The sequence below is a fragment of the Oncorhynchus clarkii genome, chromosome 33 (assembly GCF_045791955.1).
Source record: "Oncorhynchus clarkii lewisi isolate Uvic-CL-2024 chromosome 33, UVic_Ocla_1.0, whole genome shotgun sequence".
Classification (NCBI taxonomy): Eukaryota; Metazoa; Chordata; class Actinopteri; order Salmoniformes; family Salmonidae; genus Oncorhynchus; species Oncorhynchus clarkii.
The window spans coordinates 3,485,904-3,512,683 of record NC_092179.1 but is presented as its reverse complement, the minus strand read 5'-3'; the positions used below and the strand labels follow the sequence as shown (position 1 = coordinate 3,512,683).

General features: G+C 42.5%; 17 non-coding genes across 17 annotated transcripts; all 17 read right to left on the bottom strand.

Moving 5' to 3' along the window:
• Positions 1 to 307: 307 nt before the first annotated feature.
• Positions 308 to 389, bottom strand: trnas-gcu (transfer RNA serine (anticodon GCU)). The gene has a single exon. It is a non-coding gene; the product is annotated as a tRNA-Ser (tRNA).
• A 2,155-nt stretch (positions 390 to 2,544) lies between these two features.
• Positions 2,545 to 2,626, bottom strand: trnas-gcu (transfer RNA serine (anticodon GCU)). The gene has a single exon. It is a non-coding gene; the product is annotated as a tRNA-Ser (tRNA).
• Positions 2,627 to 4,386: 1,760 nt separating this feature from the next.
• On the bottom strand, positions 4,387 to 4,468 carry trnas-gcu (transfer RNA serine (anticodon GCU)). Its single transcript has one exon. It is a non-coding gene; the product is annotated as a tRNA-Ser (tRNA).
• Positions 4,469 to 5,670: 1,202 nt separating this feature from the next.
• On the bottom strand, positions 5,671 to 5,752 carry trnas-gcu (transfer RNA serine (anticodon GCU)). The gene has a single exon. It is a non-coding gene; the product is annotated as a tRNA-Ser (tRNA).
• A 1,599-nt stretch (positions 5,753 to 7,351) lies between these two features.
• trnas-gcu (transfer RNA serine (anticodon GCU)) lies at positions 7,352 to 7,433 on the bottom strand. The gene has a single exon. It is a non-coding gene; the product is annotated as a tRNA-Ser (tRNA).
• A 1,036-nt stretch (positions 7,434 to 8,469) lies between these two features.
• Positions 8,470 to 8,551, bottom strand: trnas-gcu (transfer RNA serine (anticodon GCU)). Its single transcript has one exon. It is a non-coding gene; the product is annotated as a tRNA-Ser (tRNA).
• A 481-nt stretch (positions 8,552 to 9,032) lies between these two features.
• trnas-gcu (transfer RNA serine (anticodon GCU)) lies at positions 9,033 to 9,114 on the bottom strand. The gene has a single exon. It is a non-coding gene; the product is annotated as a tRNA-Ser (tRNA).
• Positions 9,115 to 10,151: 1,037 nt separating this feature from the next.
• Positions 10,152 to 10,233, bottom strand: trnas-gcu (transfer RNA serine (anticodon GCU)). Its single transcript has one exon. It is a non-coding gene; the product is annotated as a tRNA-Ser (tRNA).
• A 481-nt stretch (positions 10,234 to 10,714) lies between these two features.
• Positions 10,715 to 10,796, bottom strand: trnas-gcu (transfer RNA serine (anticodon GCU)). The gene has a single exon. It is a non-coding gene; the product is annotated as a tRNA-Ser (tRNA).
• Positions 10,797 to 11,832: 1,036 nt separating this feature from the next.
• On the bottom strand, positions 11,833 to 11,914 carry trnas-gcu (transfer RNA serine (anticodon GCU)). Its single transcript has one exon. It is a non-coding gene; the product is annotated as a tRNA-Ser (tRNA).
• A 2,710-nt stretch (positions 11,915 to 14,624) lies between these two features.
• Positions 14,625 to 14,706, bottom strand: trnas-gcu (transfer RNA serine (anticodon GCU)). Its single transcript has one exon. It is a non-coding gene; the product is annotated as a tRNA-Ser (tRNA).
• A 1,592-nt stretch (positions 14,707 to 16,298) lies between these two features.
• Positions 16,299 to 16,380, bottom strand: trnas-gcu (transfer RNA serine (anticodon GCU)). The gene has a single exon. It is a non-coding gene; the product is annotated as a tRNA-Ser (tRNA).
• Positions 16,381 to 20,209: 3,829 nt separating this feature from the next.
• trnas-gcu (transfer RNA serine (anticodon GCU)) lies at positions 20,210 to 20,291 on the bottom strand. The gene has a single exon. It is a non-coding gene; the product is annotated as a tRNA-Ser (tRNA).
• A 1,037-nt stretch (positions 20,292 to 21,328) lies between these two features.
• trnas-gcu (transfer RNA serine (anticodon GCU)) lies at positions 21,329 to 21,410 on the bottom strand. The gene has a single exon. It is a non-coding gene; the product is annotated as a tRNA-Ser (tRNA).
• Positions 21,411 to 23,175: 1,765 nt separating this feature from the next.
• trnas-gcu (transfer RNA serine (anticodon GCU)) lies at positions 23,176 to 23,257 on the bottom strand. Its single transcript has one exon. It is a non-coding gene; the product is annotated as a tRNA-Ser (tRNA).
• Positions 23,258 to 24,291: 1,034 nt separating this feature from the next.
• trnas-gcu (transfer RNA serine (anticodon GCU)) lies at positions 24,292 to 24,373 on the bottom strand. Its single transcript has one exon. It is a non-coding gene; the product is annotated as a tRNA-Ser (tRNA).
• Positions 24,374 to 24,845: 472 nt separating this feature from the next.
• Positions 24,846 to 24,927, bottom strand: trnas-gcu (transfer RNA serine (anticodon GCU)). Its single transcript has one exon. It is a non-coding gene; the product is annotated as a tRNA-Ser (tRNA).
• Between the last annotated feature and the right edge of the window lie 1,853 nt (positions 24,928 to 26,780).

The window sequence follows — 26,780 nt, the reverse complement described above, 5'->3', positions numbered from 1 at the left end:
GTTGAGGTGTCGGTTCAAATCCCACTATTGAGGTTGCCCTTGGTGAAGTTATTCTTCAATACCTGAATCTTATTAGTCGCTCTAGGATTGCGCAGGGATTCTATTTTCATGTGGGGCCATGTAAGAGAGGAAATAACAAATGTTGTGTGAAGAGGTTGTTGTTATAATCCACACATGCAGTTCATCGCCTTCACCACTCAGATACCAAGTCCTGTGCTCTCGCTGTGGCAGTCAGCAATTTTGCCAGTGTTTGTGAAAGTCAAAATCTTCCAGTGCCAAAATAAAGCACATCATTTGAATTGTTACTCGATGAGGATGGGATTCGAACCCATGCATGCAGAGCACAATGGATTAGCAGTCCATCGCCTTAACCACTCGGCCACCTCATCCTGTTTTTTGGAAGTTGCAAATGACGTTAAAAGACTGTAGTTGCTGTATGTAAACCCTAGATTGAAATCAATGAAAGTTATGCAGAGCAATGGCAAGGCCATGTGTCTATCCCATCGAGACATTTAACAAATGTTTTGTCAGCCCGAGTGGTCTCCAGTGCTTGATTAAGTGTGTTGAGGTGTCGGTTCAAATCCCACTATTGAGGTTGCCCTTGGTGAAGTTATTCTTCAATTCCTGAATCTTATTAGTCGCACTAGGATTGTGCAGGGACTCTACATTCATGTGGGGCCATGTAAGAGAGGAAATAACAAATGTTTTGTGAAGAAGTTGGTGTTATAATCCACACATGCAGTTCATCGCCTTCACCACTCAGATACCAAGTCCTGTGCTCTCGCTGTGGCAGTCAGCAATTTTACCAGTGTTTTGTGAAAGTCAAAATCTTCCATTGCCAAAATAAAGCACCGAATTTTAATTGTTACACGATGAGATTCTAACTCATGCATGTAGAGCACAATGGATAAGCAGTCCATCGCCTTAACCACTCATCCACCTCATCCTGTTATTTACATGTGGCAAATGACCTTAAAAACCTGTAGTTGCTGTATGTAAACCCTAGATTGAAATCAATGAACGTTAGGCAGAGCAATGGCAAGGCCATGTGTCGATCCCATCGAGACATTTAACAAATGTTTTGTCAGGCCGAGTGGTCTCCAGTGCTTGATTAAGTGTGTTGAGGTGTCGGTTCAAATCCCACTATTGAGGTTGCCCTTGGTGAAGTTATTCTTCAATACCTGAATCTTATTAGTCGCTCTAGGATTGCGCAGGGATTCTATTTTCATGTGGGGCCATGTAAGAGAGGAAATAACAAATGTTGTGTGAAGAGGTTGGTGTTATAATCCACACATGCAGTTCATCGCCTTCACCACTCAGATACCAAGTCCTGTGCTCTCGCTGTGGCAGTCAGCAATTTTGCCAGTGTTTGTGAAAGTCAAAATCTTCCAGTGCCAAAATAAAGCACATCATTTGAATTGTTACTCGATGAGGATGGGATTCGAACCCATGCATGCAGAGCACAATGGATTAGCAGTCCATCGCCTTCACTACTCGGCCACCTCATCCTGTTTTTTGGAAGTTGCAAATAACCTTAAAAGACTGTAGTTGCTGTATGTAAACCCTAGAATGAAATCAATGAAAGTTAGGCAGAGCAATGGCAAGGCCATGTGTCGATCCCATCGAGACATTTAACAAATGTTTTGTCAGGCCGAGTGGTCTCCAGTGCTTGATTAAGTGTGTTGAGGTGTCGGTTCAAATCCCACTATTGAGGTTGCCCTTGGTGAAGTTATTCTTCAATACCTGAATCTTATTAGTCGCTCTAGGATTGCGCAGGGATTCTATTTTCATGTGGGGCCATGTAAGAGAGGAAATAACAAATGTTGTGTGAAGAAGTTGGTGTTATAATCCACACATGCAGTTCATCGCCTTCACCACTCAGATACCAAGTCCTGTGCTCTCGCTGTGGCAGTCAGCAATTTTGCCAGTGTTTGTGAAAGTCAAAATCTTCCATTGCCAAAATAAAGCACCGAATTTTAATTGTTACACGATGAGACTCTAACCCATGCATGTAGAGCACAATGGATAAGCAGTCCATCGCCTTAACCACTCATCCACCTCATCCTGTTACTTACATGTGGCAAATGACCTTAAAAACCTGTAGTTGCTGTATGTAAACCCTAGATTGAAATCAATGAAAGTTAGGCAGAGCAATGGCAAGGCCATGTGTCGATCCCATCGAGACATTTAACAAATGTTTTGTCAGGCCGATTGGTCTCAAGTGCTTGATTAAGTGTTTTAAACTGTCGGTTCAAATCCCACTATTGAGGTTGCCCTTGGTGAAGCTATTCTTCAATACCTGAATCTTATTAGTCGCACTAGAATTGGGCAGGGATTCTATTTTCATGTGGGGCCATGTAAGAGAGGAAATAACAAATGTTTTGTGAAGAGGTTGGCGTTATAATCCACACATGCAGTTCATCGCCTTCACCACTCAGATACCAAGTCCTGTGCTCTCGCTGTGGTAGTCAGCAATTTTACCAGTGTTTGTGAAAGTCAAAATCTTCCAGTTCCAAAATAAAGCACAACATTTTAATTGTTACACGATGAGGATGGGATTCGAACCCATGCATGCAGAGCACAATGGATTAGCAGTCCATCGCCTTAACCACTCGGCCACCTCATCCTGTTTTTTGGAAGTTGCAAATGACGTTAAAAGACTGTAGTTGCTGTATGTAAACCCTAGATTGAAATCAATGAAAGTTATGCAGAGCAATGGCAAGGCCATGTGTCTATCCCATCGAGACATTTAACAAATGTTTTGTCAGCCCGAGTGGTCTCCAGTGCTTGATTAAGTGTGTTGAGGTGTCGGTTCAAATCCCACTATTGAGGTTGCCCTTGGTGAAGTTATTCTTCAATTCCTGAATCTTATTAGTCGCACTAGGATTGTGCAGGGACTCTACATTCATGTGGGGCCATGTAAGAGAGGAAATAACAAATGTTTTGTGAAGAAGTTGGTGTTATAATCCACACATGCAGTTCATCGCCTTCACCACTCAGATACCAAGTCCTGTGCTCTCGCTGTGGCAGTCAGCAATTTTACCAGTGTTTTGTGAAAGTCAAAATCTTCCATTGCCAAAATAAAGCACCGAATTTTAATTGTTACACGATGAGATTCTAACTCATGCATGTAGAGCACAATGGATAAGCAGCCCATCGCCTTAACCACTCATCCACCTCATCCTGTTATTTACATGTGGCAAATGACCTTAAAAACCTGTAGTTGCTGTATGTAAACCCTAGATTGAAATCAATGAACGTTAGGCAGAGCAATGGCAAGGCCATGTGTCGATCCCATCGAGACATTTAACAAATGTTTTGTCAGGCCGAGTGGTCTCCAGTGCTTGATTAAGTGTGTTGAGGTGTCGGTTCAAATCCCACTATTGAGGTTGCCCTTGGTGAAGTTATTCTTCAATACCTGAATCTTATTAGTCGCTCTAGGATTGCGCAGGGATTCTATTTTCATGTGGGGCCATGTAAGAGAGGAAATAACAAATGTTGTGTGAAGAGGTTGGTGTTATAATCCACACATGCAGTTCATCGCCTTCACCACTCAGATACCAAGTCCTATGCTCTCGCTGTGGCAGTCAGCAATTTTACCAGTGTTTGTGAAAGTCAAAATCTTCCATTGCCAAAATAAAGCACCGAATTTTAATTGTTACACGATGAGATTCTAACTCATGCATGTAGAGCACAATGGATAAGCAGTCCATCGCCTTAACCACTCATCCACCTCATCCTGTTATTTACATGTTATTTACCAGTGTTTGTGAAAGTCAAAATCTTCCAGTGCCAAAATAAATTACCGAATTTTAATTGTTACACGATGAGGATGGGATTCGAACCCATGCATGCAGAGCACAATGGATTAGCAGCCCATCGCCTTAACCACTCGGCCACCTCATTCTGTTTTTTAGAAGTTGCAAATGACCTTAAAAGACTGTAGTTACTGTATGTAAACCCTAGATTGAAATCAATGAAAGTTATGCAGAGCAATGGCAAGGCCATGTGTCGATCCCATCGAGACATTTAACAAATGTTTTGTCAGGCCGAGTGGTCTCCAGTGCTTGATTAAGTGTGTTGAGGTGTCGGTTCAAATCCCACTATTGAGGTTGCCCTTGGTGAAGTTATTCTTCAATACCTGAATCTTATTAGTCTCTCTTGGATTGCGCAATGATTCTATTTTCATGTGGGGCCATGTAAGAGAGGAAATAACAAATGTTGTGTGAAGAGGTTGGTGTTATAATCCACACATGCAGTTCATCGCCTTCACCACTCAGATACCAAGTCCTGTGCTCTCGCTGTGGCAGTCAGCAATTTTACCACTGTTTGTGAAAGTCAAAATCTTCCAGTGCCAAAATAAATCACTGAATTTTAATTGTTACACGATGAGGATGGGATTCGAACCCATGCATGCAGAGCACAATGGATTAGCAGTCCATCGCCTTAACCACTCGGCCACCTCATCTTTTTTTTGGAAGTTGCAAATGACGTTAAAAGACTGTAGTTGCTGTATGTAAACCCTAGATTGAAATCAATGAAAGTTATGCAGAGCAATGGCAAGGCCATGTGTCTATCCCATCGAGACATTTAACAAAAGTTTTGTCAGGCCGAGTGGTCTCCAGGGTTTGATTAAGTGTGTTGAGGTGTCGGTTCAAATCCCACTATTGAGGTTGCCCTTGGTGAAGTTATTCTTCAATACCTGAATCTTATTAGTCGCACTAGGATTGTGCAGGGACTCTACATTCATGTGGGGCCATGTAAGAGAGGAAATAACAAATGTTTTGTGAAGAAGTTGGTGTTATAATCCACACATGCAGTTCATCGCCTTCACCACTCAGATACCAAGTCCTGTGCTCTCGCTGTGGCAGTCAGCAATTTTACCAGTGTTTGTGAAAGTCAAAATCATCCATTGCCAAAACAAAGCACCGAATTTTAATTGTTACACGATGAGATTCTAACCAATGCATGTAGAGCACAATGGATAAGCAGTCCATCGCCTTAACCACTCATCCACCTCATCCTGTTATTTACATGTTATTTACCAGTGTTTGTGAAAGTCAAAATCTTCCAGTGCCAAAATAAAGCACATCATTTTAATTGTTACACGATGAGGATGGGATTCGAACCCATGCATGCAGAGCACAATGGATTAGCAGTCCATCGCCTTAACCACTCGGCCAGCCCATCCTGTATATTAGAAGTGGAAAATGACCTTAAAAAACTGTAGTTGCTGTCTGTAAACCCTAGATTGAAATCAATGAAAGTTAGGCAGAGCAATGGCAAGGACATGTGTCGATCCCATCGAGACATTTAACAAATGTTTTGTCAGGCCGAGTGGTCTCCAGTGCTTGATTAAGTGTGTTGAGGTGTCGGTTCAAATCCCACTATTGAGGTTGCCCTTGGTGAAGCTATTCTTCAATACCTGAATCGTATTAGTCGCACTAGGATTGTGCAGGGACTCTACATTCATGTGGGGCCATGTAAGAGAGGAAATAACAAATGTTTTGTGAAGAGGTTGGTGTTATAATCCACACATGCAGTTCATCGCCTTCACCACTCAGATACCAAGTCCTGTGCTCTCGCTGTGGCAGTCAGCAATTTTGCCAGTGTTTGTGAAAGTCAAAATCTTCCATTGCCAAAATAAAGCACATAATTTGAATTGTTACTCGATGAGGATGGGATTCGAACCCATGCATGCAGAGCACAATGGATTAGCAGTCCATCGCCTTAACCACTCGGCCACCTCATCCTGTTTTTTGTAAGTTGCAAATTACCTTAAAAGACTGTAGTTGCTGCATGTAAACCCTAGATTGAAATCAATGAAAGTTATGCAGAGCAATGGCAAGGCCATGTGTCTATCCCATCGAGACATTTAACAAATGTTTTGTCAGGCCGAGTGGTCTCCAGTGCTTGATTAAGTGTGTTGAGGTGTCGGTTCAAATCCCACTATTGAGGTTGCCCTTGGTGAAGTTGTTCTTCAATACCTGAATCTTATTAGTCGCTCTAGGATTGCGCAGGGATTCTATTTTCATGTGGGGCCATGTAAGAGAGGAAATAACAAATGTTGTGTGAAAAGGTTGGTGTTATAATCCACACATGCAGTTCATCGCCTTCACCACTCAGATACCAAGTCCTGTGCTCTCGCTGTGGCAGTCAGCAATTTTACCAGTGTTTGTGAAAGTCAAAATCTTCCAGTGCCAAAATAAATCACTGAATTTTAATTGTTACACGATGAGGATGGGATTCGAACCCATGCATGCAGAGCACAATGGATTAGCAGTCCATCGCCTTAACCACTCGGCCACCTCATTCTGTTTTTTGGAAGTTGCAAATGACCTTAAAAGACTGTAGTTACTGTATGTAAACCCTAGATTGAAATCAATGAAAGTTATGCAGAGCAATGGCAAGGCCATGTGTCGATCCCATCGAGACATTTAACAAATGTTTTGTCAGGCCGAGTGGTCTCCAGTGCTTGATTAAGTGTGTTGAGGTGTCGGTTCAAATCCCACTATTGAGGTTGCCCTTGGTGAAGTTATTCTTCAATACCTGAATCTTATTAGTCGCACTAGGGTTGTGCAGGGACTCTACATTCATGTGGGGCCATGTAAGAGAGGAAATAACAAATGTTTTGTGAAGAAGTTGGTGTTATAATCCACACATGCAGTTCATCGCCTTCACCACTCAGATACCAAGTCCTGTGCTCTCGCTGTGGCAGTCAGCAATTTTACCAGTGTTTTGTGAAAGTCAAAATCTTCCAGTGCCAAAATAAAGCACCGAATTTTAATTGTTACACGATGAGATTCTAACCCATGCATGTAGAGCACAATGGATAAGCAGTCCATCGCCTTAACCACTCATCCACCTCATCCTGTTATTTACATGTGGCAAATGACCTTAAAAACCTGTAGTTGCTGTATGTAAACCCTAGATTGAAATCAATGAAAGTTAGGCAGAGCAATGGCAAGGCCATGTGTCTATCCCATCGAGACATTTAACAAATGTTTTGTCAGGCCGAGTGGTCTCCAGTGCTTGATTAAGTGTGTTGAGGTGTCGGTTCAAATCCCACTATTGAGGTTGCCCTTGGTGAAGTTATTCTTCAATACCTGAATCTTATTAGTCGCTCTAGGATTGCGCAGGGATTCTATTTTCATGTGGGGCCATGTAAGAGAGGAAATAACAAATGTTGTGTGAAGAGGTTGGTGTTATAATCCACACGTGCAGTTCATCGCCTTCACCACTCAGATACCAAGTCCTGTGCTCTCGCTGTGGCAGTCAGCAATTTTACCAGTGTTTGTGAAAGTCAAAATCTTCCAGTGCCAAAATAAATCACTGAATTTTAATTGTTACACGATGAGGATGGGATTCGAACCCATGCATGCAGAGCACAATGGATTAGCAGTCCATCGCCTTAACCACTCGGCCACCTCATCCTGTTTTTTGGAAGTTGCAAATGACCTTAAAAGACTGTAGTTGCTGTATGTAAACCCTAGATTGAAATCAATGAAAGTTATGCAGAGCAATGGCAAGGCCATGTGTCTATCCCATCGAGACATTTAACAAAAGTTTTGTCAGGCCGAGTGGTCTCCAGGGCTTGATTAAGTGTGTTGAGGTGTCGGTTCAAATCCCACTATTGAGGTTGCCCTTGGTGAAGTTATTCTTCAATACCTGAATCTTATTAGTCGCACTAGGATTGTGCAGGGACTCTACATTCATGTGGGGCCATGTAAGAGAGGAAATAACAAATGTTTTGTGAAGAAGTTGGTGTTATAATCCACACATGCAGTTCATCGCCTTCACCACTCAGATACCAAGTCCTGTGCTCTCGCTGTGGCAGTCAGCAATTTTACCAGTGTTTGTGAAAGTCAAAATCTTCCGTTGCCAAAATAAAGCACCGAATTTTAATTGTTACACGATGAGATTCTAACTCATGCATGTAGAGCACAATGGATAAGCAGTCCATCGCCTTAACCACTCATCCACCTCATCCTGTTATTTACATGTGGCAAATGACCTTAAAAACCTGTAGTTGCTGTATGTAAACCCTAGATTGAAATCAATGAAAGTTAGGCAGAGCAATGGCAAGGCCATGTGTCTATCCCATCGAGACATTTAACAAATGTTTTGTCAGCCCGAGTGGTCTCCAGTGCTTGATTAAGTGTGTTGAGGTGTCGGTTCAAATCCCACTATTGAGGTTGCCCTTGGTGAAGTTATTCTTCAATACCTGAATCTTATTAGTCGCTCTAGGATTGCGCAGGGATTCTATTTTCATGTGGGGCCATGTAAGAGAGGAAATAACAAATGTTGTGTGAAGAGGTTGGTGTTATAATCCACACATGCAGTTCATCGCCTTCACCACTCAGATACCAAGTCCTGTGCTCTCGCTGTGGCAGTCAGCAATTTTGCCAGTGTTTGTGAAAGTCAAAATCTTCCATTGCCAAAATGAACCACATCATTTGAATTGTTACTCGATGAGGATGGGATTCGAACCCATGCATGCAGAGCACAATGGATTAGCAGTCCATCGCCTTCACCACTCGGCCACCTCATCCTGTTTTTTGGAAGTTGCAAAATGACCTTAAAAGACTGTAGTTGCTGTATGTAAACCCTAGAATGAAATCAATGAAAGTTAGGCAGAGCAATGGCAAGGCCATGTGTCGATCCCATCGAGACATTTAACAAATGTTTTGTCAGGCCGAGTGGTCTCCAGTGCTTGATTAAGTGTGTTGAGGTGTCGGTTCAAATCCCACTATTGAGGTTGCCCTTGGTGAAGTTATTCTTCAATACCTGAATCTTATTAGTCGCTCTAGGATTGCGCAGGGATTCTATTTTCATGTGGGGCCATGTAAGAGAGGAAATAACAAATGTTGTGTGAAGAGGTTGGTGTTATAATCCACACATGCAGTTCATCGCCTTCACCACTCAGATACCAAGTCCTGTGCTCTCGCTGTGGCAGTCAGCAATTTTGCCAGTGTTTGTGAAAGTCAAAATCTTCCAGTGCCAAAATAAAGCACATCATTTGAATTGTTAATCGATGAGGATGGGATTTGAACCCATGCATGCAGAGCACAATGGATTAGCAGTCCATCGCCTTCACCACTCGGCCACCTCATCCTGTTTTTTGGAAGTTGCAAATAACCTTAAAAGACTGTAGTTGCTGTATGTAAACCCTAGAATGAAATCAATGAAAGTTAGGCAGAGCAATGGCAAGGCCATGTGTCGATCCCATCGAGACATTTAACAAATGTTTTGTCAGGCCGAGTGGTCTCCAGTGCTTGATTAAGTGTGTTGAGGTGTCGGTTCAAATCCCACTATTGAGGTTGCCCTTGGTGAAGTTATTCTTCAATACCTGAATCTTATTAGTCGCTCTAGGATTGCGCAGGGATTCTATTTTCATGTGGGGCCATGTAAGAGAGGAAATAACAAATGTTTTGTGAAGAAGTTGGTGTTATAATCCACACATGCAGTTCATCGCCTTCACCACTCAGATACCAAGTCCTGTGCTCTCGCTGTGGCAGTCAGCAATTTTACCAGTGTTTTGTGAAAGTCAAAATCTTCCATTGCCAAAATAAAGCACCGAATTTTAATTGTTACACGATGAGATTCTAACCCATGCATGTAGAGCACAATGGATAAGCAGTCCATCGCCTTAACCACTCATCCACCTCATCCTGTTATTTACATGTGGCAAATGACCTTAAAAACCTGTAGTTGCTGTATGTAAACCCTAGATTGAAATCAATGAAAGTTAGGCAGAGCAATGGCAAGGCCATGTGTCTATCCCATCGAGACATTTAACAAATGTTTTGTCAGCCCGAGTGGTCTCCAGTGCTTGATTAAGTGTGTTGAGGTGTCGGTTCAAATCCCACTATTGAGGTTGCCCTTGGTGAAGTTATTCTTCAATACCTGAATCTTATTAGTCGCTCTAGGATTGCGCAGGGATTCTATTTTCATGTGGGGCCATGTAAGAGAGGAAATAACAAATGTTGTGTGAAGAGGTTGGTGTTATAATCCACACATGCAGTTCATCGCCTTCACCACTCAGATACCAAGTCCTGTGCTCTCGCTGTGGCAGTCAGCAATTTTGCCAGTGTTTGTGAAAGTCAAAATCTTCCATTGCCAAAATAAACCACATCATTTGAATTGTTACTCGATGAGGATGGGATTCGAACCCATGCATGCAGAGCACAATGGATTAGCAGTCCATCGCCTTCACCACTCGGCCACCTCATCCTGTTTTTTGGAAGTTGCAAAATGACCTTAAAAGACTGTAGTTGCTGTATGTAAACCCTAGAATGAAATCAATGAAAGTTAGGCAGAGCAATGGCAAGGCCATGTGTCGATCCCATCGAGACATTTAACAAATGTTTTGTCAGGCCGAGTGGTCTCCAGTGCTTGATTAAGTGTGTTGAGGTGTCGGTTCAAATCCCACTATTGAGGTTGCCCTTGGTGAAGTTATTCTTCAATACCTGAATCTTATTAGTCGCTCTAGGATTGCGCAGGGATTCTATTTTCATGTGGGGCCATGTAAGAGAGGAAATAACAAATGTTGTGTGAAGAGGTTGGTGTTATAATCCACACATGCAGTTCATCGCCTTCACCACTCAGATACCAAGTCCTGTGCTCTCGCTGTGGCAGTCAGCAATTTTGCCAGTGTTTGTGAAAGTCAAAATCTTCCAGTGCCAAAATAAAGCACATCATTTGAATTGTTAATCGATGAGGATGGGATTTGAACCCATGCATGCAGAGCACAATGGATTAGCAGTCCATCGCCTTCACCACTCGGCCACCTCATCCTGTTTTTTGGAAGTTGCAAATAACCTTAAAAGACTGTAGTTGCTGTATGTAAACCCTAGAATGAAATCAATGAAAGTTAGGCAGAGCAATGGCAAGGCCATGTGTCGATCCCATCGAGACATTTAACAAATGTTTTGTCAGGCCGAGTGGTCTCCAGTGCTTGATTAAGTGTGTTGAGGTGTCGGTTCAAATCCCACTATTGAGGTTGCCCTTGGTGAAGTTATTCTTCAATACCTGAATCTTATTAGTCGCTCTAGGATTGCGCAGGGATTCTATTTTCATGTGGGGCCATGTAAGAGAGGAAATAACAAATGTTGTGTGAAGAGGTTGGTGTTATAATCCACACATGCAGTTCATCGCCTTCACCACTCAGATACCAAGTCCTGTGCTCTCGCTGTGGCAGTCAGCAATTTTGCCAGTGTTTGTGAAAGTCAAAATCTTCCATTGCCAAAATAAAGCACCAAATTTTAATTGTTACACGATGAGACTCTAACCCATGCATGTAGAGCACAATGGATAAGCAGTCCATCACCTTAACCACTCATCCACCTCATCCTGTTACTTACATGTGGCAAATGACCTTAAAAACCTGTAGTTGCTGTATGTAAACCCTAGATTGAAATCAATGAAAGTTAGGCAGAGCAATGGCAAGGCCATGTGTCGATCCCATCGAGACATTTAACAAATGTTTTGTCAGGCCGAGTGGTCTCAAGTGCTTGATTAAGTGTTTTAAACTGTCGGTTCAAATCCCACTATTGAGGTTGCCCTTGGTGAAGCTATTCTTCAATACCTGAATCTTATTAGTCGCACTAGAATTGGGCAGGGATTCTATTTTCATGTGGGGCCATGTAAGAGAGGAAATAACAAATGTTGTGTGAAGAGGTTGGTGTTATTATCCACACATGCAGTTCATCGCCTTCACCACTCAGATACCAAGTCCTGTGCTCTCGCTGTGGCAGTCAGCAATTTTGCCAGTGTTTGTGAAAGTCAAAATCTTCCAGTGCCAAAATAAAGCATATCATTTGAATTGTTACACGATGAGGATGGGATTCGAACCCATGCATGCAGAGCACAATGGATTAGCAGTCCATCGCCTTAACCACTCGGCCACCTCATCCTGTTTTTTGGAAGTTGCAAATGACGTTAAAAGACTGTAGTTGCTGTATGTAAACCCTAGATTGAAATCAATGAAAGTTATGCAGAGCAATGGCAAGGCCATGTGTCTATCCCATCGAGACATTTAACAAATGTTTTGTCAGGCCGAGTGGTCTCCAGTGCTTGATTAAGTGTGTTGAGGTGTCGGTTCAAATCCCACTATTGAGGTTGCCCTTGGTGAAGTTATTCTTCAATACCTGAATCTTATTAGTCGCTCTAGGATTGCGCAGGGATTCTATTTTCATGTGGGGCCATGTAAGAGAGGAAATAACAAATGTTGTGTGAAGAGGTTGGTGTTATAATCCACACATGCAGTTCATCGCCTTCACCACTCAGATACCAAGTCCTGTGCTCTCGCTGTGGCAGTCAGCAATTTTGCCAGTGTTTGTGAAAGTCAAAATCTTCCATTGCCAAAATAAAGCACCGAATTTTAATTGTTACACGATGAGACTCTAACCCATGCATGTAGAGCACAATGGATAAGCAGTCCATCGCCTTAACCACTCATCCACCTCATCCTGTTACTTACATGTGGCAAATGACCTTAAAAACCTGTAGTTGCTGTATGTAAACCCTAGATTGAAATCAATGAAAGTTAGGCAGAGCAATGGCAAGGCCATGTGTCGATCCCATCGAGACATTTAACAAATGTTTTGTCAGGCCGAGTGGTCTCAAGTGCTTGATTAAGTGTTTTGAGCTGTCGGTTCAAATCCCACCATTGAGGTTGCCCTTGGTGAAGCTATTCTTCAATACCTGAATCTTATTTGTCGCACTAGAATTGGGCAGGGATTCTATTTTCATGTGGGGCCATGTAATAGAGGAAATAACAAATGTTTTGTGAAGAGGTTGGTGTTATAATCCACACATGCAGTTCATCGCCTTCACCACTCAGATACCAAGTCCTGTGCTCTCGCTGTGGCAGTCAGCAATCTTACCAGTGTTTGTGAAAGTCAAAATCTTCCAGTGCCAAAATAAGTCACTGAATTTTAATTGTTACACGATGAGGATGGGATTCGAACCCATGCATGCAGAGCACAATGGATTAGCAGTCCATCGCCTTAACCACGCGGCCACCTCATCCTGTTTTTTGGAAGTTGCAAATGACGTTAAAAGACTGTAGTTGCTGTATGTAAACCCTAGATTGAAATCAATGAAAGTTATGCAGAGCAATGGCAAGGCCATGTGTCTATCCCATCGAGACATTTAACAAATGTTTTGTCAGCCCGAGTGGTCTCCAGTGCTTGATTAAGTGTGTTGAGGTGTCGGTTCAAATCCCACTATTGAGGTTGCCCTTGGTGAAGTTATTCTTCAATACCTGAATCTTATTAGTCGCACTAGGATTGTGCAGGGACTCTACATTCATGTGGGGCCATGTAAGAGAGGAAATAACAAATGTTTTGTGAAGAAGTTGGTGTTATAATCCACACATGCAGTTCATCGCCTTCACCACTCAGATACCAAGTCCTGTGCTCTCGCTGTGGCAGTCAGCAATTTTACCAGTGTTTGTGAAAGTCAAAATCTTCCATTGCCAAAATAAAGCACCGAATTTTAATTGTTACACGATGAGATTCTAACCCATGCATGTAGAGCACAATGGATAAGCAGTCCATCGCCTTAACCACTCATCCACCTCATCCTGTTATTTACATGTGGCAAATGACCTTAAAAACCTGTAGTTGCTGTATGTAAACCCTAGATTGAAATCAATGAAAGTTAGGCAGAGCAATGGCAAGGCCATGTGTCGATCCCATCGAGACATTTAACAAATGTTTTGTCAGGCCGAGTTGTCTTCAGTGCTTGATTAAGTGTGTTGAGGTGTCGGTTCAAATCCCACTATTGAGGTTGCCCTTGGTGAAGTTATTCTTCAATACCTGAATCTTATTAGTCGCTCTAGGATTGCGCAGGGATTCTATTTTCATGTGGGGCCATGTAAGAGAGGAAATAACAAATGTTGTGTGAAGAGGTTGGTGTTATAATCCACACATGCAGTTCATCGCCTTCACCACTCAGATACCAAGTCCTGTGCTCTCGCTGTGGCAGTCAGCAATTTTGCCAGTGTTTGTGAAAGTCAAAATCTTCCATTGCCAAAATAAAGCACCGAATTTTAATTGTTACACGATGAGACTCTAACCCATGCATGTAGAGCACAATGGATAAGCAGTCCATCGCCTTAACCACTCATCCACCTCATCCTGTTACTTACATGTGGCAAATGACCTTAAAAACCTGTAGTTGCTGTATGTAAACCCTAGATTGAAATCAATGAAAGTTAGGCAGAGCAATGGCAAGGCCATGTGTCGATCCCATCGAGACATTTAACAAATGTTTTGTCAGGCCGAGTGGTCTCAAGTGCTTGATTAAGTGTTTTGAGCTGTCGGTTCAAATCCCACCATTGAGGTTGCCCTTGGTGAAGCTATTCTTCAATACCTGAATCTTATTTGTCGCACTAGAATTGGGCAGGGATTCTATTTTCATGTGGGGCCATGTAATAGAGGAAATAACAAATGTTTTGTGAAGAGGTTGGTGTTATAATCCACACATGCAGTTCATCGCCTTCACCACTCAGATACCAAGTCCTGTGCTCTCGCTGTGGCAGTCAGCAATCTTACCAGTGTTTGTGAAAGTCAAAATCTTCCAGTGCCAAAATAAATCACTGAATTTTAATTGTTACACGATGAGGATGGGATTCGAACCCATGCATGCAGAGCACAATGGATTAGCAGTCCATCGCCTTAACCACTCGGCCACCTCATCCTGTTTTTTGGAAGTTGCAAATGACGTTAAAAGACTGTAGTTGCTGTATGTAAACCCTAGATTGAAATCAATGAAAGTTATGCAGAGCAATGGCAAGGCCATGTGTCTATCCCATCGAGACATTTAACAAATGTTTTGTCAGCCCGAGTGGTCTCCAGTGCTTGATTAAGTGTGTTGAGGTGTCGGTTCAAATCCCACTATTGAGGTTGCCCTTGGTGAAGTTATTCTTCAATACCTGAATCTTATTAGTCGCACTAGGATTGTGCAGGGACTCTACATTCATGTGGGGCCATGTAAGAGAGGAAATAACAAATGTTTTGTGAAGAAGTTGGTGTTATAATCCACACATGCAGTTCATCGCCTTCACCACTCAGATACCAAGTCCTGTGCTCTCGCTGTGGCAGTCAGCAATTTTACCAGTGTTTGTGAAAGTCAAAATCTTCCATTGCCAAACTAAAGCACCGAATTTTAATTGTTACACGATGAGATTCTAACCCATGCATGTAGAGCACAATGGATAAGCAGTCCATCGCCTTAACCACTCATCCACCTCATCCTGTTATTTACATGTGGCAAATGACCTTAAAAACCTGTAGTTGCTGTATGTAAACCCTAGATTGAAATCAATGAAAGTTAGGCAGAGCAATGGCAAGGCCATGTGTCGATCCCATCGAGACATTTAACAAATGTTTTGTCAGGCGGAGTTGTCTTCAGTGCTTGATTAAGTGTGTTGAGGTGTCGGTTCAAATCCCACTATTGAGGTTGCCCTTGGTGAAGTTATTCTTCAATACCTGAATCTTATTAGTCGCTCTAGGATTGCGCAGGGATTCTATTTTCATGTGGGGCCATGTAAGAGAGGAAATAACAAATGTTGTGTGAAGAAGTTGGTGTTATAATCCACACATGCAGTTCATCGCCTTCACCACTCAGATACCAAGTCCTGTGCTCTCGCTGTGGCAGTCAGCAATTTTGCCAGTGTTTGTGAAAGTCAAAATCTTCCATTGCCAAAATAAAGCACCGAATTTTAATTGTTACACGATGAGACTCTAACCCATGCATGTAGAGCACAATGGATAAGCAGTCCATCGCCTTAACCACTCATCCACCTCATCCTGTTACTTACATGTGGCAAATGACCTTAAAAACCTGTAGTTGCTGTATGTAAACCCTAGATTGAAATCAATGAAAGTTAGGCAGAGCAATGGCAAGGCCATGTGTCGATCCCATCGAGACATTTAACAAATGTTTTGTCAGGCCGAGTGGTCTCAAGTGCTTGATTAAGTGTTTTGAGCTGTCGGTTCAAATCCCACCATTGAGGTTGCCCTTGGTGAAGCTATTCTTCAATACCTGAATCTTATTTGTCGCACTAGAATTGGGCAGGGATTCTATTTTCATGTGGGGCCATGTAATAGAGGAAATAACAAATGTTTTGTGAAGAGGTTGGTGTTATAATCCACACATGCAGTTCATCGCCTTCACCACTCAGATACCAAGTCCTGTGCTCTCGCTGTGGCAGTCAGCAATCTTACCAGTGTTTGTGAAAGTCAAAATCTTCCAGTGCCAAAATAAATCACTGAATTTTAATTGTTACACGATGAGGATGGGATTCGAACCCATGCATGCAGAGCACAATGGATTAGCAGTCCATCGCCTTAACCACTCGGCCACCTCATCCTGTTTTTTGGAAGTTGCAAATGACGTTAAAAGACTGTAGTTGCTGTATGTAAACCCTAGATTGAAATCAATGAAAGTAATGCAGAGCAATGGCAAGGCCATGTGTCTATCCCATCGAGACATTTAACAAATGTTTTGTCAGCCCGAGTGGTCTCCAGTGCTTGATTATGTGTGTTGAGGTGTCGGTTCAAATCCCACTATTGAGGTTGCCCTTGGTGAAGTTATTCTTCAATTCCTGAATCTTATTAGTCGCACTAGGATTGTGCAGGGACTCTACATTCATGTGGGGCCATGTAAGAGAGGAAATAACAAATGTTTTGTGAAGAAGTTGGTGTTATAATCCACACATGCAGTTCATCGCCTTCACCACTCAGATACCAAGTCCTGTGCTCTCGCTGTGGCAGTCAGCAATTTTGCCAGTGGTTGTGAAAGTCAAAATCTTCCATTGCCAAAATAAAGCACCGAATTTTAATTGTTACACGATGAGATTCTAACTCATGCATGTAGAGCACAATGGATAAGCAGTCCATCGCCTTAACCACTCATCCACCTCATCCTGTTATTTACATGTGGCAAATGACCTTAAAAACCTGTAGTTGCTGTATGTAAACCCTAGATTGAAATCAATGAACGTTAGGCAGAGCAATGGCAAGGCCATGTGTCGATCCCATCGAGACATTTAACAAATGTTTTGTCAGGCCGAGTGGTCTCCAGTGCTTGATTAAGTGTGTTGAGGTGTCGGTTCAAATCCCACTATTGAGGTTGCCCTTGGTGAAGTTATTCTTCAATACCTGAATCTTATTAGTCGCTCTAGGATTGCGCAGGGATTCTATTTTCATGTGGGGCCATGTAAGAGAGGAAATAACAAATGTTGTGTGAAGAGGTTGGTGTCATAATCCACACATGCAGTTCATCGCCTTCACCACTCAGATACCAAGTCCTGTGCACTCGCTGTGGCAGTCCGCAATTTTGCCAGTGTTTGTGAAAGTCAAAATCTTCCAGTGCCAAAATAAAGCACATCATTTGAATTGTTACTCGATGAGGATGGGATTCGAACCCATGCATGCAGAGCACAATGGATTAGCAGTCCATCGCCTTCACTACTCGGCCACCTCATCCTGTTTTTTGGAAGTTGCAAATAACCTTAAAAGACTGTAGTTGCTGTATGTAAACCCTAGAATGAAATCAATGAAAGTTAGGCAGAGCAATGGCAAGGCCATGTGTCGATCCCATCGAGACATTTAACAAATGTTTTGTCAGGCCGAGTGGTCTCCAGTGCTTGATTAAGTGTGTTGAGGTGTCGGTTCAAATCCCACTATTGAGGTTGCCCTTGGTGAAGTTATTCTTCAATACCTGAATCTTATTAGTCGCTCTAGGATTGCGCAGGGATTCTATTTTCATGTGGGGCCATGTAAGAGAGGAAATAACAAATGTTGTGTGAAGAAGTTGGTGTTATAATCCACACATGCAGTTCATCGCCTTCACCACTCAGATACCAAGTCCTGTGCTCTCGCTGTGGCAGTCAGCAATTTTGCCAGTGTTTGTGAAAGTCAAAATCTTCCATTGCCAAAATAAAGCACCGAATTTTAATTGTTACACGATGAGACTCTAACCCATGCATGTAGAGCACAATGGATAAGCAGTCCATCGCCTTAACCACTCATCCACCTCATCCTGTTACTTACATGTGGCAAATGACCTTAAAAACCTGTAGTTGCTGTATGTAAACCCTAGATTGAAATCAATGAAAGTTAGGCAGAGCAATGGCAAGGCCATGTGTCGATCCCATCGAGACATTTAACAAATGTTTTGTCAGGCCGAGTGGTCTCAAGTGCTTGATTAAGTGTTTTGAGCTGTCGGTTCAAATCCCACCATTGAGGTTGCCCTTGGTGAAGCTATTCTTCAATACCTGAATCTTATTTGTCGCACTAGAATTGGGCAGGGATTCTATTTTCATGTGGGGCCATGTAAGAGAGGAAATAACAAATGTTTTGTGAAGAAGTTGGTGTTATAATCCACACATGCAGTTCATCGCCTTCACCACTCAGATACCAAGTCCTGTGCTCTCGCTGTGGCAGTCAGCAATTTTACCAGTGTTTTGTGAAAGTCAAAATCTTCCATTGCCAAAATAAAGCACCGAATTTTAATTGTTACACGATGAGATTCTAACTCATGCATGTAGAGCACAATGGATAAGCAGTCCATCGCCTTAACCACTCATCCACCTCATCCTGTTATTTACATGTGGCAAATGACCTTAAAAACCTGTAGTTGCTGTATGTAAACCCTAGATTGAAATCAAGGAACGTTAGGCAGAGCAATGGCAAGGCCATGTGTCGATCCCATCGAGACATTTAACAAATGTTTTGTCAGGCCGAGTGGTCTCCAGTGCTTGATTAAGTGTGTTGAGGTGTCGGTTCAAATCCCACTATTGAGGTTGCCCTTGGTGAAGTTATTCTTCAATACCTGAATCTTATTAGTCGCTCTAGGATTGCGCAGGGATTCTATTTTCATGTGGGGCCATGTAAGAGAGGAAATAACAAATGTTGTGTGAAGAGGTTGGTGTTATAATCCACACATGCAGTTCATCGCCTTCACCACTCAGATACCAAGTCCTGTGCTCTCGCTGTGGCAGTCAGCAATTTTGCCAGTGTTTGTGAAAGTCAAAATCTTCCAGTGCCAAAATAAAGCACATCATTTGAATTGTTACTCGATGAGGATGGGATTCGAACCCATGCATGCAGAGCACAATGGATTAGCAGTCCATCGCCTTCACTACTCGGCCACCTCATCCTGTTTTTTGGAAGTTGCAAATAACCTTAAAAGACTGTAGTTGCTGTATGTAAACCCTAGAATGAAATCAATGAAAGTTAGGCAGAGCAATGGCAAGGCCATGTGTCGATCCCATCGAGACATTTAACAAATGTTTTGTCAGGCCGAGTGGTCTCCAGTGCTTGATTAAGTGTGTTGAGGTGTCGGTTCAAATCCCACTATTGAGGTTGCCCTTGGTGAAGTTATTCTTCAATACCTGAATCTTATTAGTCGCTCTAGGATTGCGCAGGGATTCTATTTTCATGTGGGGCCATGTAAGAGAGGAAATAACAAATGTTGTGTGAAGAAGTTGGTGTTATAATCCACACATGCAGTTCATCGCCTTCACCACTCAGATACCAAGTCCTGTGCTCTCGCTGTGGCAGTCAGCAATTTTGCCAGTGTTTGTGAAAGTCAAAATCTTCCATTGCCAAAATAAAGCACCGAATTTTAATTGTTACACGATGAGACTCTAACCCATGCATGTAGAGCACAATGGATAAGCAGTCCATCGCCTTAACCACTCATCCACCTCATCCTGTTACTTACATGTGGCAAATGACCTTAAAAACCTGTAGTTGCTGTATGTAAACCCTAGATTGAAATCAATGAAAGTTAGGCAGAGCAATGGCAAGGCCATGTGTCGATCCCATCGAGACATTTAACAAATGTTTTGTCAGGCCGAGTGGTCTCAAGTGCTTGATTAAGTGTTTTAAACTGTCGGTTCAAATCCCACTATTGAGGTTGCCCTTGGTGAAGCTATTCTTCAATACCTGAATCTTATTAGTCGCACTAGAATTGGGCAGGGATTCTATTTTCATGTGGGGCCATGTAAGAGAGGAAATAACAAATGTTTTGTGAAGAGGTTGGCGTTATAATCCACACATGCAGTTCATCGCCTTCACCACTCAGATACCAAGTCCTGTGCTCTCGCTGTGGTAGTCAGCAATTTTACCAGTGTTTGTGAAAGTCAAAATCTTCCAGTTCCAAAATAAAGCACAACATTTTAATTGTTACACGATGAGGATGGGATTCGAACCCATGCATGCAGAGCACAATGGATTAGCAGTCCATCGCCTTAACCACTCGGCCACCTCATCCTGTTTTTTGGAAGTTGCAAATGACGTTAAAAGACTGTAGTTGCTGTATGTAAACCCTAGATTGAAATCAATGAAAGTTATGCAGAGCAATGGCAAGGCCATGTGTCTATCCCATCGAGACATTTAACAAATGTTTTGTCAGCCCGAGTGGTCTCCAGTGCTTGATTAAGTGTGTTGAGGTGTCGGTTCAAATCCCACTATTGAGGTTGCCCTTGGTGAAGTTATTCTTCAATTCCTGAATCTTATTAGTCGCACTAGGATTGTGCAGGGACTCTACATTCATGTGGGGCCATGTAAGAGAGGAAATAACAAATGTTTTGTGAAGAAGTTGGTGTTATAATCCACACATGCAGTTCATCGCCTTCACCACTCAGATACCAAGTCCTGTGCTCTCGCTGTGGCAGTCAGCAATTTTACCAGTGTTTTGTGAAAGTCAAAATCTTCCATTGCCAAAATAAAGCACCGAATTTTAATTGTTACACGATGAGATTCTAACTCATGCATGTAGAGCACAATGGATAAGCAGCCCATCGCCTTAACCACTCATCCACCTCATCCTGTTATTTACATGTGGCAAATGACCTTAAAAACCTGTAGTTGCTGTATGTAAACCCTAGATTGAAATCAATGAACGTTAGGCAGAGCAATGGCAAGGCCATGTGTCGATCCCATCGAGACATTTAACAAATGTTTTGTCAGGCCGAGTGGTCTCCAGTGCTTGATTAAGTGTGTTGAGGTGTCGGTTCAAATCCCACTATTGAGGTTGCCCTTGGTGAAGTTATTCTTCAATACCTGAATCTTATTAGTCGCTCTAGGATTGCGCAGGGATTCTATTTTCATGTGGGGCCATGTAAGAGAGGAAATAACAAATGTTGTGTGAAGAGGTTGGTGTTATAATCCACACATGCAGTTCATCGCCTTCACCACTCAGATACCAAGTCCTGTGCTCTCGCTGTGGCAGTCAGCAATTTTGCCAGTGTTTGTGAAAGTCAAAATCTTCCAGTGCCAAAATAAAGCACATCATTTGAATTGTTACTCGATGAGGATGGGATTCGAACCCATGCATGCAGAGCACAATGGATTAGCAGTCCATCGCCTTAACCACTCGGCCACCTCATCCTGTTTTTTGTAAGTTGCAAATTACCTTAAAAGACTGTAGTTGCTGTATGTAAACCCTAGATTGAAATCAATGAAAGTTAGGCAGAGCAATGGCAAGGCCATGTGTCGATCCCATCGAGACATTTAACAAATGTTTTGTCAGGCCGAGTGGTCTCCAGTGCTTGATTAAGTGTGTTGAGGTGTCGGTTCAAATCCCACTATTGAGGTTGCCCTTGGTGAAGTTATTCTTCAATACCTGAATCTTATTAGTCGCTCTAGGATTGCGCAGGGATTCTATTTTCATGTGGGGCCATGTAAGAGAGGAAATAACAAATGTTGTGTGAAGAGGTTGGTGTTATAATCCACACATGCAGTTCATCGCCTTCACCACTCAGATACCAAGTCCTATGCTCTCGCTGTGGCAGTCAGCAATTTTACCAGTGTTTGTGAAAGTCAAAATCTTCCATTGCCAAAATAAAGCACCGAATTTTAATTGTTACACGATGAGATTCTAACTCATGCATGTAGAGCACAATGGATAAGCAGTCCATCGCCTTAACCACTCATCCACCTCATCCTGTTATTTACATGTTATTTACCAGTGTTTGTGAAAGTCAAAATCTTCCAGTGCCAAAATAAATTACCGAATTTTAATTGTTACACGATGAGGATGGGATTCGAACCCATGCATGCAGAGCACAATGGATTAGCAGTCCATCGCCTTAACCACTCGGCCACCTCATTCTGTTTTTTAGAAGTTGCAAATGACCTTAAAAGACTGTAGTTACTGTATGTAAACCCTAGATTGAAATCAATGAAAGTTATGCAGAGCAATGGCAAGGCCATGTGTCGATCCCATCGAGACATTTAACAAATGTTTTGTCAGGCCGAGTGGTCTCCAGTGCTTGATTAAGTGTGTTGAGGTGTCGGTTCAAATCCCACTATTGAGGTTGCCCTTGGTGAAGTTATTCTTCAATACCTGAATCTTATTAGTCGCTCTAGGATTGCGCAATGATTCTATTTTCATGTGGGGCCATGTAAGAGAGGAAATAACAAATGTTGTGTGAAGAGGTTGGTGTTATAATCCACACATGCAGTTCATCGCCTTCACCACTCAGATACCAAGTCCTGTGCTCTCGCTGTGGCAGTCAGCAATTTTACCAGTGTTTGTGAAAGTCAAAATCTTCCAGTGCCAAAATAAATCATTGAATTTTAATTGTTACACGATGAGGATGGGATTCGAACCCATGCATGCAGAGCACAATGGATTAGCAGTCCATCGCCTTAACCATTCGGCCACCTCATCCTGTTTTTTGGAAGTTGCAAATGACGTTAAAAGACTGTAGTTGCTGTATGTAAACCCTAGATTGAAATCAATGAAAGTTATGCAGAGCAATGGCAAGGCCATGTGTCTATCCCATCGAGACATTTAACAAAAGTTTTGTCAGGCCGAGTGGTCTCCAGGGCTTGATTAAGTGTGTTGAGGTGTCGGTTCAAATCCCACTATTGAGGTTGCCCTTGGTGAAGTTATTCTTCAATACCTGAATCTTATTAGTCGCACTAGGATTGTGCAGGGACTCTACATTCATGTGGGGCCATGTAAGAGAGGAAATAACAAATGTTTTGTGAAGAAGTTGGTGTTATAATCCACACATGCAGTTCATCGCCTTCACCACTCAGATACCAAGTCCTGTGCTCTCGCTGTGGCAGTCAGCAATTTTACCAGTGTTTGTGAAAGTCAAAATCTTCCAGTGCCAAAATAAATCACTGAATTTTAATTGTTACACGATGAGGATGGGATTCGAACCCATGCATGCAGAGCACAATGGATTAGCAGTCCATCGCCTTAACCACTCGGCCACCTCATCCTGTTTTTTGGAAGTTGCAAATGACGTTAAAAGACTGTAGTTGCTGTATGTAAACCCTAGATTGAAATCAATGAAAGTTATGCAGAGCAATGGCAAGGCCATGTGTCTATCCCATCGAGACATTTAACAAAAGTTTTGTCAGGCCGAGTGGTCTCCAGGGCTTGATTAAGTGTGTTGGTTCAAATCCCACTATTGAGGTTGCCCTTGGTGAAGTTATTCTTCAATACCTGAATCTTATTAGTCGCTCTAGGATTGCGCAATGATTCTATTTTCATGTGGGGCCATGTAAGAGAGGAAATAACAAATGTTGTGTGAAGAGGTTGGTGTTACAATCCACACATGCAGTTCATCGCCTTCACCACTCAGATACCAAGTCCTGTGCTCTCGCTGTGGCAGTCAGCAATTTTGCCAGTGTTTGTGAAAGTCAAATTCTTCCAGTGCCATAATAAAGCACATCATTTAAATTGTTACACGATGAGGATGGGATTCGAACCCATGCATGCAGAGCACAATGGATTAGCAGTCCATCGCCTTAACCACTCGTCCACCTCATCCTGTTTTTTGGAAGTTGCAAATGACGTTAAAAGACTGTAGTTGCTGTATGTAAACCCTAGATTGAAATCAATGAAAGTTATGCAGAGCAATGGCAAGGCCATGTGTCTATCCCATCGAGACATTTAACAAAAGTTTTGTCAGGCCGAGTGGTCTCCAGGGCTTGATTAAGTGTGTTGAGGTGTCGGTTCAAATCCCACTATTGAGGTTGCCCTTGGTGAAGTTATTCTTCAATACCTGAATCTTATTAGTCGCACTAGGATTGTGCAGGGACTCTACATTCATGTGGGGCCATGTAAGAGAGGAAATAACAAATGTTTTGTGAAGAAGTTGGTGTTATAATCCACACATGCAGTTCATCGCCTTCACCACTCAGATACCAAGTCCTGTGCTCTCGCTGTGGCAGTCAGCAATTTTACCAGTGTTTGTGAAAGTCAAAATCTTCCAGTGCCAAAATAAATCACTGAATTTTAATTGTTACACGATGAGGATGGGATTCGAACCCATGCATGCAGAGCACAATGGATTAGCAGTCCATCGCCTTAACCACTCGGCCACCTCATCCTGTTTTTTGGAAGTTGCAAATGACGTTAAAAGACTGTAGTTGCTGTATGTAAACCCTAGATTGAAATCAATGAAAGTTATGCAGAGCAATGGCAAGGCCATGTGTCTATCCCATCGAGACATTTAACAAAAGTTTTGTCAGGCCGAGTGGTCTCCAGGGCTTGATTAAGTGTGTTGGTTCAAATCCCACTATTGAGGTTGCCCTTGGTGAAGTTATTCTTCAATACCTGAATCTTATTAGTCGCTCTAGGATTGCGCAATGATTCTATTTTCATGTGGGGCCATGTAAGAGAGGAAATAACAAATGTTGTGTGAAGAGGTTGGTGTTACAATCCACACATGCAGTTCATCGCCTTCACCACTCAGATACCAAGTCCTGTGCTCTCGCTGTGGCAGTCAGCAATTTTGCCAGTGTTTGTGAAAGTCAAATTCTTCCAGTGCCATAATAAAGCACATCATTTAAATTGTTACACGATGAGGATGGGATTCGAACCCATGCATGCAGAGCACAATGGATTAGCAGTCCATCGCCTTAACCACTCGGCCACCTCATCCTGTTTTTTGGAAGTTGCAAATGACCTAAAAAACTGTAGTTGCTGTATGTAAACCCTAGATTGAAATCAATGAAAGTTATGCAGAGCAATGGCAAGGCCATGTGTCGATCCCATCGAGACATTTAACAAATGTTTTGTCAGGCCGAGTGGTCTCCAGTGCTTGATTAAGTGTGTTGAGGTGTCGGTTCAAATCCCACTATTGAGGTTGCCCTTGGTGAAGCTATTCTTCAATACCTGAATCGTATTAGTCGCACTAGGATTGTGCAGGGACTCTACATTCATGTGGGGCCATGTAAGAGAGGAAATAACAAATGTTTTGTGAAGAGGTTGGTGTTATAATCCACACATGCAGTTCATCGCCTTCACCACTCAGATACCAAGTCCTGTGCTCTCGCTGTGGCAGTCAGCAATTTTGCCAGTGTTTGTGAAAGTCAAAATCTTCCAGTGCCAAAATAAAGCACATCATTTGAATTGTTACTCGATGAGGATGGGATTCAAACCCATGCATGCAGAGCACAATGGATTAGCAGTCCATCGCCTTAACCACTCGGCCACCTCATTCTGTTTTTTGGAAGTTGCAAATGACCTTAAAAGACTGTAGTTACTGTATGTAAACCCTAGATTGAAATCAATGAAAGTTATGCAGAGCAATGGCAAGGCCATGTGTCGATCCCATCGAGACATTTAACAAATGTTTTGTCAGGCCGAGTGGTCTCCAGTGCTTGATTAAGTGTGTTGAGGTGTCGGTTCAAATCCCACTATTGAGGTTGCCCTTGGTGAAGTTATTCTTCAATACCTGAATCTTATTAGTCGCACTAGGATTGTGCAGGGACTCTACATTCATGTGGGGCCATGTAAGAGAGGAAATAACAAATGTTTTGTGAAGAAGTTGGTGTTATAATCCACACATGCAGTTCATCGCCTTCACCACTCAGATACCAAGTCCTGTGCTCTCGCTGTGGCAGTCAGCAATTTTACCAGTGTTTTGTGAAAGTCAAAATCTTCCAGTGCCAAAATAAAGCACCGAATTTTAATTGTTACACGATGAGATTCTAACCCATGCATGTAGAGCACAATGGATAAGCAGTCCATCGCCTTAACCACTCATCCACCTCATCCTGTTATTTACATGTGGCAAATGACCTTAAAAACCTGTAGTTGCTGTATGTAAACCCTAGATTGAAATCAATGAAAGTTAGGCAGAGCAATGGCAAGGCCATGTGTCTATCCCATCGAGACATTTAACAAATGTTTTGTCAGGCCGAGTGGTCTCCAGTGCTTGATTAAGTGTGTTGAGGTGTCGGTTCAAATCCCACTATTGAGGTTGCCCTTGGTGAAGTTATTCTTCAATACCTGAATCTTATTAGTCGCTCTAGGATTGCGCAGGGATTCTATTTTCATGTGGGGCCATGTAAGAGAGGAAATAACAAATGTTGTGTGAAGAGGTTGGTGTTATAATCCACACATGCAGTTCATCGCCTTCACCACTCAGATACCAAGTCCTGTGCTCTCGCTGTGGCAGTCAGCAATTTTACCAGTGTTTGTGAAAGTCAAAATCTTCCATTGCCAAAATAAAGCACCGAATTTTAATTGTTACACGATGAGATTCTAACTCATGCATGTAGAGCACAATGGATAAGCAGTCCATCGCCTTAACCACTCATCCACCTCATCCTGTTATTTACATGTTATTTACCAGTGTTTGTGAAAGTCAAAATCTTCCAGTGCCAAAATAAATCACCGAATTTTAATTGTTACACGATGAGGATGGGATTCGAACCCATGCATGCAGAGCACAATGGATTAGCAGTCCATCGCCTTAACCACTCGGCCACCTCATTCTGTTTTTTGGA